Source organism: Papio anubis, chromosome 7, assembly GCF_008728515.1.
Source record: "Papio anubis isolate 15944 chromosome 7, Panubis1.0, whole genome shotgun sequence".
In the NCBI taxonomy this organism is placed as follows: Eukaryota; Metazoa; Chordata; class Mammalia; order Primates; family Cercopithecidae; genus Papio; species Papio anubis.
Genome location: NC_044982.1, coordinates 62,241,226 through 62,259,322, shown reverse-complemented (window position 1 = coordinate 62,259,322; position 18,097 = coordinate 62,241,226).

Sequence of the window (18,097 nt, the reverse complement as noted above, 5' to 3'; positions counted from 1 at the left end):
ATTTAAGTATGCATAATTTCATTTTTAATATTTGTAACCCATCTATTTAAGAAACCTGTCAAAGTACTGTTACGTTTATTATTTATACCTGATAGAATATTATCTTTTGTTTCTGAAATAAAGTAAAATTATTTTTGTAATTGACTTCCTTCATAGATTTTGATAATGAAAGCTGTTGTACAAATACCTCTTGAAGTTATTTTAATAATTGAATAAATGACTGAACTCAATTCAAACAGCTGTGTGGTCTCTTCCTATACCCTAAATGACATTCCTTCTTAAACTTATTTTTCCTAACCACTTTGAGATTGGAGATTAAGCTTCTGTTTAATGTTATTTTATTTATTGTTTTGTTAATATTAGATCTTCAAGAGATGAGTCTCCTTTGTCTTTGTCTTATTGCTTATAATATGTTCAAACACACACATCATTCTTTTAAAAAATCATCTGAACAAGCTTTTAAAATAATTTGTTATTTAGTATTCCTGACACTATAAATGTAACTTTTACATGTATATTCTACCTAAGCCATTTTTTCCAGTGTTCATGAAAAATCTTTTCAAACCTGTGCTCATTTAATATCCCCACATACTTGATTTCTTGTTGATCATCTATATTTTCCTGCTCTTAATTTATCATAAAAATTTTATTTAAATTTTTTCAAATTCTTGTTCCCAAAAAATTGTTTTTAGCTATCTAAAACCATGCTATATTAAAGATTTTTCCTTTATACTAAATTGTGGCATTTATGTCTACCTATGCCTAACAGTCCTTCCTCCAGCTATTGCAAACTTAAGGATTATAAAGTGTACTAACTTAAGACCTTTCTGTTGTTCTTACAGGAATTGTTAATAACTTGCATGTTAACTTATTTGAGCCTTAATGTTTTTATCTATGAAATAATTATATTGTATCCCCAATAGGGATGTCATGAAGATTAAATATAATAACCTTCATAGTACTTATTACAGTACCTGACATTTGGTGGTGCTTAATAGGTGATTGTCTTTTATTATTATTGTTACAATTTATTAGAATTTACTCTTTAATGCCTCCATAAGGGATGGTTTTGACCATTCAGCACCACCTTTCTGATACTAGGCCATTCCTGAGTTTATAAACCATAGATACCATCCAATTCACAGAGAAATAATACAGTCAGAATTTTTAAAAATTAGGTCCATAGGGGAAAAAAGTGTTTTTTCCATAGATACCATCTCACGCAGAGAAATACTTATTTTTTTTTTTTTTTTTTTTTTTTTTTTGAGACGGAGTCTCTCTCTGTCGCCCAGGCTGGAGTGCAGTGGCCGGATCTCAGCTCACTGCAAGCTCCGCCTCCTGGGTTCACGCCATTCTCCTGCTTCAGCCTCCCCAGTAGCTGGGACTACAGGCGCCCGCCACCTCGCCCGGCTAATTTTTTGTATTTTTTAGTAGAAACGGGGTTTCACCGTGTTAGCCAGGATGGTCTCGATCTCCTGACCTCGTGATCCGCCTGTCTCGGCCTCCCAAAGTGCTGGGATTACAGGCTTGAGCCACCGCGCCCGGCCAGAGAAATACTTATTATGTCTTCCTTCTAGGTTCCTTGAATCTATTCATGCCTGTAAGTGCTGTCCTTGTTCTATATGACAAAATGTGCCATTTTAAAAAATAAATAAAATTTTCTTCTATCTCTTCCTTATTTTAAAGATACAGCTGATATAAAATTGTATAATTACACTTTTATTCTTTTTTCTTATTTTTCTACTCACCAATTTCTGGATTCTAGCTTACATCTTTCTCTGTTTCCTCATTTTTGTTCTTGTTTTCATTCCTTTTGGGTCATTTCTCCCTACAGTAAGAAAATATCCCACTCTTGACAAAATTTTAAAAATTGAAAGACATTCTGTGAACAGTTTGATTTTGTCATCAATGTCAGGGATTGGCACCTCCCATTTTGAGTTTAGTTACTCCTCATTTCTTACTTGGATTACCATAAATATTCCCTTTTCTTCTCCCTGTGTCTTGACCTTTTTCCCTTCTAATTTATTCATCACATGTTCGAGTGTTAGTTCTAAAGAACTGGCATGATTATGATACTCTGTAGCTTTAAAATACAACAGCCTCCCAATTGCTGTAGATCAAAAATCTATGTCAGTTCATTACATTGAAGGCCCTCTATCATCCTGCTTTATCAACTGCCAAGTAGGAAATATATGCCTGCCACACTGAGTCATTAACTATCTCATATGATCCAGTAGACATTAGTTCATGAATGTTCGTTTACAGATCTCAAGAATAGAATGACAATGCCTAATTCTCCTGATTGTAGCTGAATGGACCACTGATAACTTGTGATCTCTGGCATACAAAAGATGAATGAGGCCAGCGAGATTTCTCCACAAAGAACTTAAAATTTGTACATTGAGGACTACATACAGTATATACAGATATAGTAACCCATGGAGAATTCAGCCAGGAAGTCAGGTAGGTTCTGGGACTGGAAAGCCATCAGCTGTGTGTCTAGAGATAAAATAAGAGAGGAGGAAGTTAGACAAAAGAGAGAAACAGAAAGATACACAGGGCTGGAAGAAGAGATTTAGCCATCATCGAGGACACTGAGAAAGACAGAAACAGAAACAGACAGAGACGGAGAGAGACAGAGATGAACTGCCTTGATTCCTGACAACTTCTGGATTCCATCTTCATTGAGATTTTTGTGCATTTTAAAAAATAAGCCTGCGCTACTTTTTTTTTTTAAGTTAGCTTTAGTTAGTTTTTGCTCTTTTCCACGGTGAAAGCCTTGACATGAACGGATGAGCTATTTTTGGTCATTTTGTACTTCTTACCCTCTGGCAACCTTTTCTCCCCTTATAAAATTCCTGCTTTCACATAAAAGCCTAACTCAACATTGCCAACTCTATGAATTCATTTTCTACCTTCTTAGGTCAAATTGATTTCTATCCCCAGTATTATCAAAAAGTAGTATTTATTTACCTATCCTATAGGTAATACACAGTATCACACTTTACTTATTTATCTTTCAACTCTCCTGGCTGAGGCTTCAACTTCTGCATTTGTAAAAAGTGAATACTAATGGCGTTTCCTCATAGAACTGTGGCTAGGATTAAATGATTTCACATGTCAACCATGATTTAAATAACAAGCACTATAAACTTAGAGAAATTCAAAGTTGATTTTACTCTGAGCCACGTTTGTAGACAATAGCCCAGGCACGCAAGTTCAGAGCACACCAAGAATGTGCCGCAGAGTACATGAGGTATAGTACTTACAGATTTCCACAAAGAAAATTGGGGAAGGAGACAATGAAGCAAAGGTGACATTCTTACAATTCTGACTGGAGCTTAGTGACATCACACATAAGATAAAGCAAATAGAGTAAAATCTTAGCAAGTGTATAGACATCTTAGTGTATGGAGAGGGATGATTAATTCTATCCTGCTTTTGTGTTTCATCTGATATGCAAGGTTACAATTGTTATGTGTCAGTCAAATATTTAACAGAACGTAGCCTTCCACACAGGAGTTCAGATTAGTTCATAGGCCTAGTTTCTATTATCTTTGTGTTCAACCCGCAGTCATCTTGGGCCACTTTTAAAAATGTTTCTTTCAGAATTTCCTTTTCTGATAGACTTATGTAAAACACTTAGAGAGTAGCTTTTATAATGATTGTGACTTTCCCATCTAGACAACATTAATTCTGGTAGAATCCAGTCACCAGTATACATTTTCTTGAAAAGTAAATGACAATAAATAAATAATAAATTAGCTTTTTGAAACAGTAGTTTAAATAGTTCAAAATTAAGAAATCCATTTCTATACTAATGGGCTGGTAAACAGATATGTAGAAAATAAGCAATATGTATGGTAAAATAAAAAGTTGTAACTAAAATTGATTTGGTTGGAAAAGAATGGCTTCTGTAAGTTCTGCCATCAGTAAATTTTTATCCTAAAATGACCAGAAAGAACTCCCTGGTTAAAGCCGGGTTTTTCAAATCACATAGCTTATTTTTTATACAGCAAACCCAAGGACAAAATGGGATAGGAAATCTATTTTGAGATGTAAATGTAGAAGCACTTTGAGATATTTAACATGGAATAGTGCTTCAGACATTTATTTAAAACTTCAGCTGTTATAAAATGCCAAGCCAGTTTTCCATAAACCTAAGTGTGACAACCCAAGTATATGATAAATAAGAAAAAAACAAAGAATGCTATTAGTTGACAAGTGAGTGTATTCTTATTGTGCCTTAAACTTTTGTTTGTATTATTAGTGAATTCTGCTATTTCTTCTGTTGCAAATTTGAAAATAAATATGTTGCATTTCAATAGAAAGGAAGTTTAAAGGAAATAAAGGAAACTGATTAGCCTGCTCTTTTGACTTTAATCAGTTGGGCTAGTTGCATTCAAATCAGAAATTTCCTGGAATAGCAAAATAAACTGAGCTCCTCAAATGTTCTGTAGCTTGCAGAAACTGGATAGAAATTATTTTATTTAAAGTTTAAACTGCAATAATGTCAAAGAATCATAGATATCAAAGTCAGAGAAGTTCTTTTCCACATCTTTTATGCCACAAGCTAGTAGCTATGCTATGTGCTAATTGCCATGTTCCTTAGGAATACTTTGACTCTTGAGTAGATAAGGCTACAATCTAATTAAAAGAAATACATCTCATTGCAAGTGACTTTCTAAAGGACTTTTACGTAAACATACCTCAGAAAATAAACAGAAATCAGCCAGTATGCATCACGAGGTTAAGAAAATGGCCCAGAAAAAAAAAAAAAAAGAAAGAAATAGTGCTGTTAAGAAAGAGAGTAATAAGAGAATGTTAGATAAAATATTTATCCTTCAGTGAAAACTCGTATTTATTTGTAACTTAAATTCCAATTTTGTTGTTTAAATTAAAAGGATGTAACAAAATATTACAGAGTGGCTTAAACACCAAAATTGTATTTATTGTCTTATGGATTGGGAGTTTAGAGGACCAAAATCAAATGTCTGCCAAGTTTGCTTCCTCTGAAGATTGTGAGAGAAAAATAGGCCTCTCTCCTTGGCTCGTAGTTAGTTGACCATCTTTTCTCTGTGTCTCTTTACATCATCTTTCTTCCTTGCGTGTCTATCTCTGGCTCCAACTCTCCCCTTTTTATAGAGAGAACAGTTGTATTAGACGAAGGGCTGAATCTACTCCATTATATTCTTATCTTAACTAATTACATCTGCTAATGACCCCAATTTCCAAATAAGGTTATGTTCTGAGGTGTTGAGTGTTAAGACTCCAACACAGGAATTCTGGGGGAGGCACATTTTTGAAAATGGAAACCTAAAAAATATATTTGAATCTCTTATATGTGAAGAGCACACGTAACAAAATAAAGGCAGTTGCCAAAGAGACGACAGTTAGAGGCAAAATTAAGAATTTGATTTTGCAATTGCTTAAGTAAAGGTGAAGAAACTTGACACATAGTTGGCTACCCCCCAGTGACATTTCAAAAATGGAAAAAAGTGTGCTTTTACTTTTTTGGCACCATATTACTTCAGTGCTTTTCTATTGTGGATTGCAAAAAGAAACCCCATTAACTAGCATTAACCCCGTAACATTAACTGGCCCCCTAACAAATCTTTTCTTTGGTTCTGATCTTACCAATAAACATCATGCAAATCCAGATTTTACTTCCTACCCATACCAAACACAACCTTTAGATCTTTTTAGCTTTATTTTCAATCCCTTATCCATACTGTTTTCTAGCTTGCTTTTTTCCAAATTCTTTAAAATACTTTCTTCCTTTTCTTTTTTTTTTTAAGGAACACAAATTGCTAACTTCTAACTTATACTTTTAAGGGCTTATGATTATACTTCTATTCCCTTTTAAAACTTTTTAAGAAGTCAGATTTTTTTCTAATTTATTAGCCCCTAAAGTACCCTAAAAATGTCAGGTTTTACAACCAAAATAAGGTTGTATTGCAAAGGCAGAGCCACTGAAGAGAAATTAATACCTTTAAATGGCTGCCATCAGTAACTCAAGTAGCTACTCTCTAAACAGCACAGAAAAATATGTTGCAAATATAAGTTTCAGAAATCAGCCCTTGATTATCTTTCAAAGAAAGAAAAATAAATCATCTTTTTTTCTTTCTGCGACACATGTGGTTCATGGTATGACACACTCTCATGGGTACATACAGAATATATGTGTACATATACACATACACATTTCCATTCTAACTACTTAGCTCCTAATCGTTGCTCTTTAATAAGAAATCTTTCCTAGTTATTTTTCATCTGGAAGACCCCAAAATAAAAGACTATTACAAAAGAACTTCACTGACCTTCCAACTTAATCCAATCTCTATGCCATTAATTGTGTTACTCTTTTAACGTTCTGATCTAGAAAACATATATTCATTCATTCATGTATTCATTCAACAAATAATCTTAGAAATTTATGCCAAGTACTATTCTATATACAGAAGACAAAACGGTGGGGGAAAAAAAATCTGTGCTCATGACATTTAGATCTAATGAGGGAAAATGGAATAAATGTAATAATAAATTAACTGTATATTAGAACATAATATCCTCTCTGAAGATAAATCAGAAATGAATCCTTTATAACTCTCAAGTAGTGGGAGATATTTTAAATGATGATTCAATTATCAAAAGCCATTCAAAATTTGAGAAATTCAAGTAAAAAAAAAAAAAGGAAAACTTCCAAATAAGGAAAAAACATTATAAAGAAGATCAAAATACAAATAACTGTGGATAAAATGTTTACAGCATATATGAATATATGACCTCCCTATACAAAGTGAAATTTGAACAAAAGCTACAAAACAGAGTGTATTAGTCTGTTTTAATGCTGCTATTAAAGACATACCTGAGACTGGGCAATTTACAAAAGAAAGGTTTATTGGACTTACAGTTACACATGGCTGTGGAGACCTCACAATCATGGCAGAAGGCAAGGGGGAGCACGTCACATCTTACTACGTAGATAATAGCAGGTAAAAGGACAGCTTGTGCAGGGAAACTCCCATTTTTAAAGCCATCAGATCTCGTAAGACCCATTCACTCTCAGGAGGACATGAGAAAGACCTGCCCCACAATTCAATCATCTTCCACCAGCTCCCTCCCACAACATGTGGGAATTATGGGAGCTACAAGATGAGATTTGGATGGGGACATAGAACCAAATGATATCATTCTGCCCCTGGCCACTCCCAAATCTCATATCTTCACATTTCAAAACCAATCATGCCTTCCAACAGTCCCCCAAAGACTCAATTCATTTCAGCATTAACTCAAAAGTCCACAGTCCAACAGCTCACCTGAGACAAGTCAAGTCCCTTGCATCTGTGAGCCTGTAAAATCAAAAGCAAGTTAGTAACTTCCTAGTTACAATGGGGGTACAGGCATTAGGTAAATATAACCATTGAAAATGGGAGAAATTGGCCAAAGCAAAGGGGCCATGGGCTCCATGAAAGTCCAAAATCCAGCAGGGCAGTCAAATCTTAAAACTCCAGAATGATCTCCTTTGACTCCATGTTTCGCATCCAGGTCATGCTGATGTAAGAGGTAGGTCCCCATGGTCTTGGGTAGCTATGCCCCTGAGGCTTTGCAGGGTACAGCCTCCCTCCTGGCTGTTTTCACAGGCTGGCAATGAGTGTCTGCAGCTTTTCCAGGCACATGGTGGAGGCTGTCAGTGGATCTGCTATTCTGGGGTCTGGAGTACGGGTGGCCCTCTTCTCACAGCTCCACTAGATGATGCCCTAGTAGAGACTTTGTGTGGGGGCTCCAACACCATACTTCCCTTCTGCGTTGCCCTAGCAGAGGTTCTCTATGAGCGCCCCAACCCTGGAGCAAGCTTCTGCCTGGATATCCAGGTGTTTGCATACAGCTTCTGTTTCTATAAGTGTTAGAAAAACTTCATAGTATTCTAAGATGTTCTAAGGATGAAAATTTGAAAAGAATAAAAGCAAATATATGGGCAATAATATAATGTTTTCTTCTCCTTTTAAGTTTGTAATACTTCGGGCAAAGAGTCTAACATTGATGTGGAGTTCAATATAAATATCTACATAAAGAAAATGTATGCATGTATATAGAGAAAATGTTTAAGACAACTATGTTACACACAAGAGAGGATAAGGAAACTTAAAGGATGTGAGGTTTCTTGGACTATAAAAAGTTGACACTAGTTGATTTTTCTGTTGATGGAACAGTTTTTTATCTTGATGTTGGTGATGGTTACAGAAATTTATATATATGATTAAATGCATAGAATTATACACACATAGTACCAATGCCTATTTCCTGCTTTTGATAGTGTACTTTTTATACAAGATAAAACCACTGGGGGAGGCCGGGCGCGGTGGCTCAAGCCTGTAATCCCAGCACTTTGGGAGGCCGAGACGGGTGGATCACGAGGTCAGGAGATCGAGACCATCCTGGCTAACACGGTGAAACCCCGTCTCTACTAAAAAATACAAAAAACTAGCCGGGCGAGGTGGCGGGCGCCTGTAGTCCCAGCTACTCGGGAGGCTGAGGCAGGAGAATGGCGTAAACCCGGGAGGCAGAGCTTGCAGTGAGCCGAGATCCGGCCACTGCACTCCAGCCTGGGCAACAGAGCGAGACTCCGTCTCAAAAAAAAAAAAAAAAAAAAACCACTGGGGGAAACTAGGTGAAGAATACCTGTCATGTTCCAACAGGGCAATATCCTGTAAATCAATAATATTTGAAAATTATTTTTTAAACTAATTAAAATACAAATGAAAAAATTTGCTTATGAAGATGATTGTGTTTTCACTATACTAATGCACATAAAAACTTGGCTGTGTTTGAGATAATAGTGCCATTTAGATTTTATGTTTTGAGGTATTATGCATGAATGGATATCTACCTCCTATAAATCATATTACACAGTATTTAAGTATGTGGTTTCAGACTACCATAAGTAATCAATGGAGGAAACTGGGCAAAAGGTAGATGAGGCTTCTCTGTACTATATTTACAACTTTCTATAAGTCAAAATTATATCCAAATCAATTTTATAAATTATGATGCAAGTGTAAACATTTGTTTAAAAAGGTGACAGGGTTTTCATTCCCTAAGGCATACATAATTTGTTCCATATTGGAGATAATGTTCTTCAGGTTGTGTCATTTTTTTTAAATACCATAAACAAATGAAAAACTGCTCCCTGTTTTTTACATTATGCAGAATTGAAGTAGGTGTTTTTAGATTGCAATGGGCAATTCAATATGTGATTAGTGTTAAAAATTCTGCTTTTGATCCTTATCAATATTGAGTCATTTTTTAAATTTAAAACATTAACAGAGTATATTATTCTCATTAACATTATTCAAAAGAATATGATATTATACCTGATCTACACTTAACTATTTTCAAAGAAATTATGGAATAGTGACATCAACAAGATAGCAAATCTAGAGCCCCTGGCACTTGTCCCGCTGATGAAGACAAAGCAGCAAATATGTAGCTACATTTTGATGAAAATAACTAAAAGCAAGTGCTGGAATACATCAAGAGAGTGCAGAAACTGCAAAGAACACAGAAACTTAGAATGACCACATAGAGAATAAGAGGAAACACCTTGCCTTTGCCACCTCATCTCCCAGCTGGGATCAGCTTAGAACCAGGAGAGACTTCTCCCTGCAGCAATAAAGTAACAAGGGGACCTCGGCAGCCCCATCTCCACCTTGAACACCTACAGTCCTCCTCACCACTGAAAGTAAACCCTATAGTACTCAGTTACTAGGCTCAGATGAGGTAGCTACTTGGAGTCCACACAGCTGTGATCGCCACAGAGAAGGAGCCAATGCTGCTTGGCCTCCTATGGCCAACACTGCTACTGCACAGTGCCATCTTGGAATCAGGATGACTGTTGTACTGTGCCCTGCGCTGGGGGCATGTAGCCAGAATACCCTTCCATTGGTGAGGCTTTATCACTGTGGCTCTACCCACTTTTGGTGGACCGCCCTCCTCTACCCAAGCTACTGGACATCCTATCCGGAGGGACCCAGTTGCTGGGTAGCTGCTTCATTTGCTCCTCCCAATTGCTGCTGCACCCAGCACTTTGAGGTCTGAGCTGACTCAGCACCCTGCCTTCTGAGGAAATGTTTTCTTGTCCACCCAAGGCAATCATACACTCACCCACAGTGCTTAAGCTGAAGTGGCGTTCTATCTCTCAGGGAATCAATGTTTTGGCCTAGCCAAGCAGGAGCACCTCCAAAGGCTGAGCTAATAGAGCATTCCACATAGCAAGGAAACAGAGAATTGGCTAAGCTTGGATACCTGACCCTCCAGACCAAACAACTATAGCATCCTGCTTCCCTATAACTGAACTAATTTTCCAGAGTCTGAACTGCTGAAGTGTACTGTCTTCGCAGGTAGCGAAATCATCCCTTCACTGCCGCTGTCCCACAGGTCCATTCTGCCACTCCTGGGTCGTCCATGAATGCATTCTGCTGTTCCTAGGTCCATGCCACCATGTACCCATCTCAGAGAGCTTGGGATACTGCCATGTCATACCATCCTAGGGTCCAGAATCACCACTATGTAGTGTCTTACTCTTTGAAACATAAGGTGACATTATGTCCTATTGGCTGTGGTACAAGGCGAGGGTGCCCACTAACACCACTTCTATTCAACATAGTACTAGAAGTACTAGCAAAGTAATCGGACAAGAAAAAGAAAGAAAAGATATCCAAATTGTAAAGGAAGAAGCAAAATTATCTTTATTTGCAAATGATATGATCTTATATGTAGAAAATCCCCAAACACCTCACTAAAAACTATTAAAATCAATGAATTCAGTAATGTTGCAGAATACAAAAATAACATGCCATAATATGTGCCATTTCTGCACAAAATAATGACCTAGAAAAAAAAAATCAGTAAAACAATCCCATTTATGATAGCATCACAAAATAAAATAAAATATTTGAAAATAAATGTAACCAAGGACTTGAAAGACCTGTACACCAAAAACTATTAAATATTGATGAAAGAAACTGAAGAAGACACAAATAAATGAAAAGATATTCCATGCTCATAGGTTTGAAGAATTAATATTGTTTAAATGTCTATGCCACTCCAAGCAATATTCAGATTCAGTGCAATCCCTAAAAAATCCCAATGACATAACTCGCAGACATAAAAAAGTTTTTGTGTATAAAACCACAAAGAATTTTAAATAGCCAAAGAAATTCTGAGAATTAAAAAAAATTGTTGGAGGTATCACACTTCCTGATTTAACTTAAATATTACAAAACTATAGTAATCAAAACAGTATGGGATTGGCATAAAAGCAAACACATAGACAAATATAACACAATAGAGGTCCCAGAAAGAAATCTAAACATACATGGTCAACTAATTTTCAACAAGGGTCCATAGGGCTTTCAACCAATAAGACTTCAACAGTTGGTACTGGGGAAACAACTTCCATATGCAAAAGAATGAAAATGAACCCTTATCACACATCATTTTGCTTTTATGGTTTCAGCTATTATGTTTAGAATTAAGTGTAATAATTTGGGTCTAAAGGACTTAAATGTAATACCATAAAACTCCTAGGAGAAAACATAGGGAAAAACTTCTTGACATTGGTTTTGGTGATGATTTCTTATATAAAAAAACTGAAGCTACAAAAGCAAAAAAAAAATAAATGGCACTACATCAAATTAAAAGGCTTCAGCACAGCAAAGGAAACAATCAACAAAATAAAAAGGCAACCTATGAATTAGAAAATAAAAATTACAAATCACAAATTTGGTAAAGGATTAATCCTCAAAATTTATAAAGAATGCATACAATGCAACAAAAAGAAACTGTATAACCTAATTTAAAAATGGGCAAATAACTTCAATAGATAAATATATTTATCCAAAGGAATAAAAATAGCCAAAAGCTATATCAAAAGGTGCTCAGCATCATCAATAGTTAAGGAAATACAAATAAAAGCTATTATGAAATATTACTTTATACCTATTAAGTATTATGAAAAAGACAACAGATAACCAGTGTTGGTGAAGGTATGGACAAAAGGGAACTTTTGTACATTCTTGGCAGGAGCATGGATTGGTGCAGTCATTATAGAAAACAGTATGGAGGCTCTCAGATAAATTAAAAAGAGAATTATCATATAACTCAGCAATCTCTCTTCTGGGTATATATTCAAAGGAAATAAAATTACCACCTACTAAAAATAACTGCACTCTAATGTTTATTGCAGCATTATTTGCAACATCCAAGATATGGAAACAACCTGGGTGTCTGTCAACAGATGACTGGATATTAAGAAAACGAAACAAAAACAAAAAAACTGTGGTACAGTAGGCCCCCTTGGTCATGGGGGATACATTCCAAAACCCTCAGTAGATGCCAAGCCAGAACCAGATTGTTTTTAATCAGAAAATGTTTCTTTTCATGGCTTATATGCACAAATTCAACGCCTTTCCCATCTTAACAAAGCCCTGAGGCTACAAACTTTTTCATTTAAGGTGTAACAACAAAACTAGCATATTTTTTTCCTTCTTCCCAATTTTATGCAGAGACATTTTGCTCTTAAAATACATTTTATAACCTCAGCATATAATTTTTTTTCTTATTGATAACTTTTACCCTTTCTGTTAAAGAAAGGACTTCATGGCTTCTCTTTGGCATATTCAAATTGCCAGTATTAGTATTCTTGCACTTTGGGGCCATTATTAAGTAAAATAAAGATTACTTGAACACAAGCACTGTGATATGGCAACCTCTATCTGATAACAGAGGTGGCTACTAAATGACTAAGGAGTGGTAGTGAATACAGTATGGATACACTGGACAAAAGATTGATTCATGTCCCAAGTGAAAAGAAGATAGGCAGTATGAAATTTCATCATGCTACCAAGAAAGGCATGCAATTTAAAACTTAAGAATTTTTTTATTTGGAGAATTTTCTATTTAACATTTTCAGACCATGGTTGACCACAGGTAACTGAAACTGTGGAAAACTATTAATAAGTAAAGACTGCTGCAATGCAATATTATTGAACACAATGGAATACTATTCAGCCTTAAGAAAGGAGGAGATCCTGCCATTTGCCACATGTATGCAATTGGAAGATATTATGCTAAGTAAAGTACGCCAGACACAAAAAGTATTACATGGCCTCACTCGTACGTTGAATCTAAAAAATGGGGGGAAGGGCCTACAGAGAGAATAACACAGTATTTACCAGGGGCAGGTGATCAGGGAGAAAATGGGAGATATAAGTCAAATGATGCAATGTAGCAGATACATAGTATCAATATGTCTAAAGATCTAATATATAACATAAGGACTATAGTTAATAATAGTGTATTATATCCAAAATTTTCACTAAATTAGTAGATTATATCTGCTTTTGTCATGGGGTGGAAAAAGAGTAACTATATGAGATGAAGGATGCAATAAGACATTTCACTGTAATAACTGTTCTGCTATATATATGTATGTATATATGTGTGTGTATATATATATTGTGTGTGTGTGTGTATATACATATATGATGAAGTTTGGATATTTGTCCCCACCCAAATCTGCTGTAGAATTGTAAGTCCTAATACTGGAGCTGGGACCTAATGGGAGATGTTTGGGTCATGGGTGGATCTGCCATGGCTTGGTCCTGACTTCACGAGAGTGAGTTCTCGCAAGACTTAGTAATTTAAAAGTGCGTAGCATTTCCACTCCCCATTTGTCTCTCTCTCTCTCACTCCTGTTTTTTCCATGTGAAGTATCTGCTCCCCCTTAACCTTCTGTCATGATTTTAAGTTTTCTGAGGCCTCCCTAGAAACTGAGCAGATGCCAGCACTATGCTTCTTGCAAAGACTGCAGAATAATGAGTCAATTAAACCTCTTTTCTTTATAAATTACCTAGTCTCAGGGACTTCTTCACAGCAATCCAAGAATGGCTTAATACAGAAAATTGGTACTGAGGAGTGGGACATTGTTATAAGGATACCTGAAAATATGGAAACAAATTTGGAACTGTGTCATGGGAAGAGTTTGGAGGAGTTTAGAGGGCTTTGAAGAAAATAGAAAGATTTGGGAAAGTTTAGAACGGATAGAAGCAGAAGACAACCATATGCCTAAGCAGATAGGGAAGAATCCCCAGAAAATCTCCCCAACCTGCCCAGGTCATTGTGCACAGGGAGCTTCCCTAAACATGCCCATGATGAAAAATTTCATCCCTTAACACATGTGCAGGAAGGGAAATACATCAGTGTGGAGCGGCTCAGACTAAAGAACCACCTGTACGCTGGGAGAACTGGGTGGAGCCACCAGGAATTTGTGCCTTCTGCTGGGGAGGAACCTAGCCTCTTCAGCTCATGTGGGAAACCTGGTATTCAATTATGAGGTGGGAGTCTGTTGTCACGACCCCTCTCTTTTCTGAGAGCTTTCCTTTAGCTTAATACATTCTACCCTCCTCGCCCTTCAATGTGTCCACATGCCTAATTTTTTTCCTGGTCATGAGATAAGAACCCAGATTTAGCTGAACTAAGAAGCAAAAACTCCTGCATCAGAACTTCTTAAGAGACTGGATAAATGGTTGTATCAAAATGCTGATAGTGATGCAGACAGTGAGGTCCAAGCTGATGAGGTATTAGATGCAATGAGGAACTCATTGGCAGCTGGAATAAAGGTTATGCATGTTATGCCAACAGAGCTTGGCTGCATTCTGTTCATGCCCTTGGAATCTGTGCAGGTTTGAACTTGAGAGTAATACTTTAGGATATTTGGCAGAATAAATTTCTAAGTGGCAAAACATTCAAGATGTGACCTGGCTGCCTCAAAAAGCCCACACTGAGATCAAAGAAGGATCAAAGAAATGGCTTAATGTTGGAAATTGTATTTAAAGAGGAAGCAGAGCCTAAAAGTTTGGGAAATTTGCAGCCTGGCCATGTGGCAGAGAAAGAAAAAGCTTTTCTGAGAGAGGAATTTAAGCAGGTTGTGGAGCAACAACTTACTAGAGATATATGCATAAGTAAAAGGGAGTCAAGTACTAATATACAAGACAATTGGAGGCATTTCACAGACCTTTGAGGAAGCCCCTCCCATCACAGGCCCTGTGGCCTAGGAGGACTGAATGGATTTATTAGCCAGGCCAAAGTCCCCGCTGCCCTGTACAGCCTAGGGACACTGCTCCTCACATCCAGGCTACTCTGGCTTCAGCTAGGCCTCAAACAGGCCCAGGTACAGTTTGGGCTGCCACTTTGGAGAATGCAAGCCATAAACCTTGGAGGCTTCCATGTAGCCTTAGGCCTGTAGGTATACAGAATTCTAGAGTGAAAAACACTTAGCAGCCTGCACCTAGATTTCAGAGGATGTATGAGAAAGCCTGGGCGTCTAGTCAGAGGCCTGCTCCAGAGGCAGAGCCCTCACACAGAACCTCTACTTGGGCAGTGCCAAGGGAAAATGTAGAATTGGAGCCCCCACATAGCATCCCCAGTGGTGCACTGCCTAGTAGAGCTATGAGAAATGGGCCACCATCTTCTAGATCCCAGAAGGGTAGAAGCACCAGCAGTTTGCACCCTGTGCTTGGAAAAGCCTCAGGCACCCGATAGTCTGTGAGAGCTGTTATGGGGAATGAATCCACCGAGCCACAGGGGCAGAACTGCCCAAGACCTTGGGAGCCCACCCCTGCATCAGTGTGCCCCAAATGTGGGATATGACATCAATGGAGCTTTAAGATTTAATGACTGCCCTGCTATGTTTCTCCTTTCATGAGACCTATAGCCCCTTTCTTTTGACCACTTTCTCTTTTAAAATATAAATGTTTACTTAATGCCGATACACCTATACCTCCATTGTATTTTGGAAGTAACTAATTTGTTTTTAATTTTACAGGCTCGTAAGTGGAAGGGACTTGTCTCAGATGAGACTTTGGACATTGGAATTTTGAGTTAATGGGAGAATGAGTTAAGACTTTGGGGGACTCTTAGGAGGGCATGATAGTATTTTGCAATGTGAGAAGTACATGAGATTTGGGAGAGGTTGGGGCAGAATGATATAGTTTGGATATTTGTAACTGTGCAAATCTCATGTTTCATTGTAATACCCAAGGCTGGAAGTGGGGCCTTGTTGGAGATGTTTGGGTCATATGGGCACATCCCTTACGGCTTGGTGCTGACTTCACAATAGTCAGTGAGTTCGCACAAGATCTGGTTGTGAAAAGTGTATAGCAGCCCTCCACCAATTCTCTCTCTCTCTTTTTTTTTTCTGTCTCACTTGCTCCTTCTTTGACCATATCATATGCCTCCTGCCACTTGCTTGCTCCTTTTACCACATCAAGTGCCACATCAACTCCTTTTTTCTGTCTCACTTGCTCCTTTTACCACATCAAAGTCCCATGATTGGGACTTTGTAAACCTCCTGAGGCCTCTCTAGAAGTTGAGCAGATGCCAGCACCATGCTCCCTGCAAAGCCTGTAAAACCTTGAGCCAGTTGAACATCTTTTCTTTATAAATTACTCAGTCTCAGATTTTAGTAATGCAAAAATGGCCATGACATGATATTGTATACCTTTAATACACACATAAACATGCATTTTTTTTTAAAAAAAGAAAACATTCATTTGTGTTAGAAATTTAACAGCCTTTTATTGCCCCATGTCTCTTTATGTGTCATTTTCTTTTCTTTTTTCTTTTTTTTTTTTTATCTAGACGAGGTCACCCAGGCTGGAGTGCAGTGGACCAATCACAGCTCACTGCTACCTCTGCCTCCCAGACGCAAGTGATCCTTCCACCTTATCCTCTTGAGGAGCTGGTACTATAGGCATGCACCACCATGCCTGGATAGTTTTTTATTTTTTGTAGTGATGGGGTTTCGCCATGTTGCCCATATTGGTTTCAAACACTCGAGCGAACATGATATGCCGTCTAGGCCTCTCAAGATGCTAAGATTACAGGCGTGAGCCACCGTGTCCAACCATCATTTTCTTTATGTGGAAAATTAAGTGGCAAAGAGCACTGCAGTTAAAGTATCTTATGAAATGGTTGTCTTAACATCTATCTCATAATTAATTACACTTTGTTTTGTTCCACATAGTCAAGGATAATGCCTTTGATCTATTTATCACACTTGTTTTAATAATAGATACAATGCTGCTCTTAATTTATTAAGTTTCTATACTTACAGAAAACAGATTGTTATTTTGAATTTTCTACACATGAAACACACACAAACAGAATAGTGAAAAAATTAGAAGGGACTTGTCAAATCCACCTCTCAGAGTATTTAGCTGTTATAGCAATTTTTAATCATGTAGCTACAATCTTGTTTCATCTTTTTGCAAACATTTGATAAAATAAGTGAATTAACATAAGAATTCCGATGATACTGAATATATATACATTATGAAAATAAGTTTATGATTACTTTCATGATAAAAATTAATGGGTTGTTTCTTTAGTTTCAGATTTTAATGCCAGATATAGTTTAAAGAGAATCTTTCTGGGATATATCCATATGTAGAAGGGGCAAGCCTCTATTGGAAGGAAATTGCCTATAAAGTTAAATAATCCTTATTCAATCTTGCTGTTCTATGCATCCTGGCATGCTTATTAGTATTTCAGCCAAACTCAAAATCAAGGACAGAAAGGAAATGAAATCTGTTGATTATATATTAGATATCTATTTTAAGGCAATGCTAAAGATTATTTTATCAACTGTCATTTAACTATCTTTAGTTCATCTTATAAAATAATTTAATCAGAGTAATCCTTCACCAAATAAGTTTACATTCAAGATTATATATTTACAGGGAGAAGGATTTTATATGGTGCTAGAATTCAGATTTCCTAATATAAGTTATTGTATTCGAGATATTATAAAAATGAGAAAGACTGTTGACGAGACATCTGACAAATGTGCATATGTCTTAACAAAAGGAATGTAAATGCTAAAATATAATTTTGTTATTACTGTGGACCTAAAAAGAGGTGATCTCTAATTTGCCAGGCAAGCCATAATATACCTGCTCACATAATAATAATTAGCAAGTTTAGTAAATCCCTATTGCTAGCAGAAAGTTGTATGTCTCAACAACAAGGACAGCAC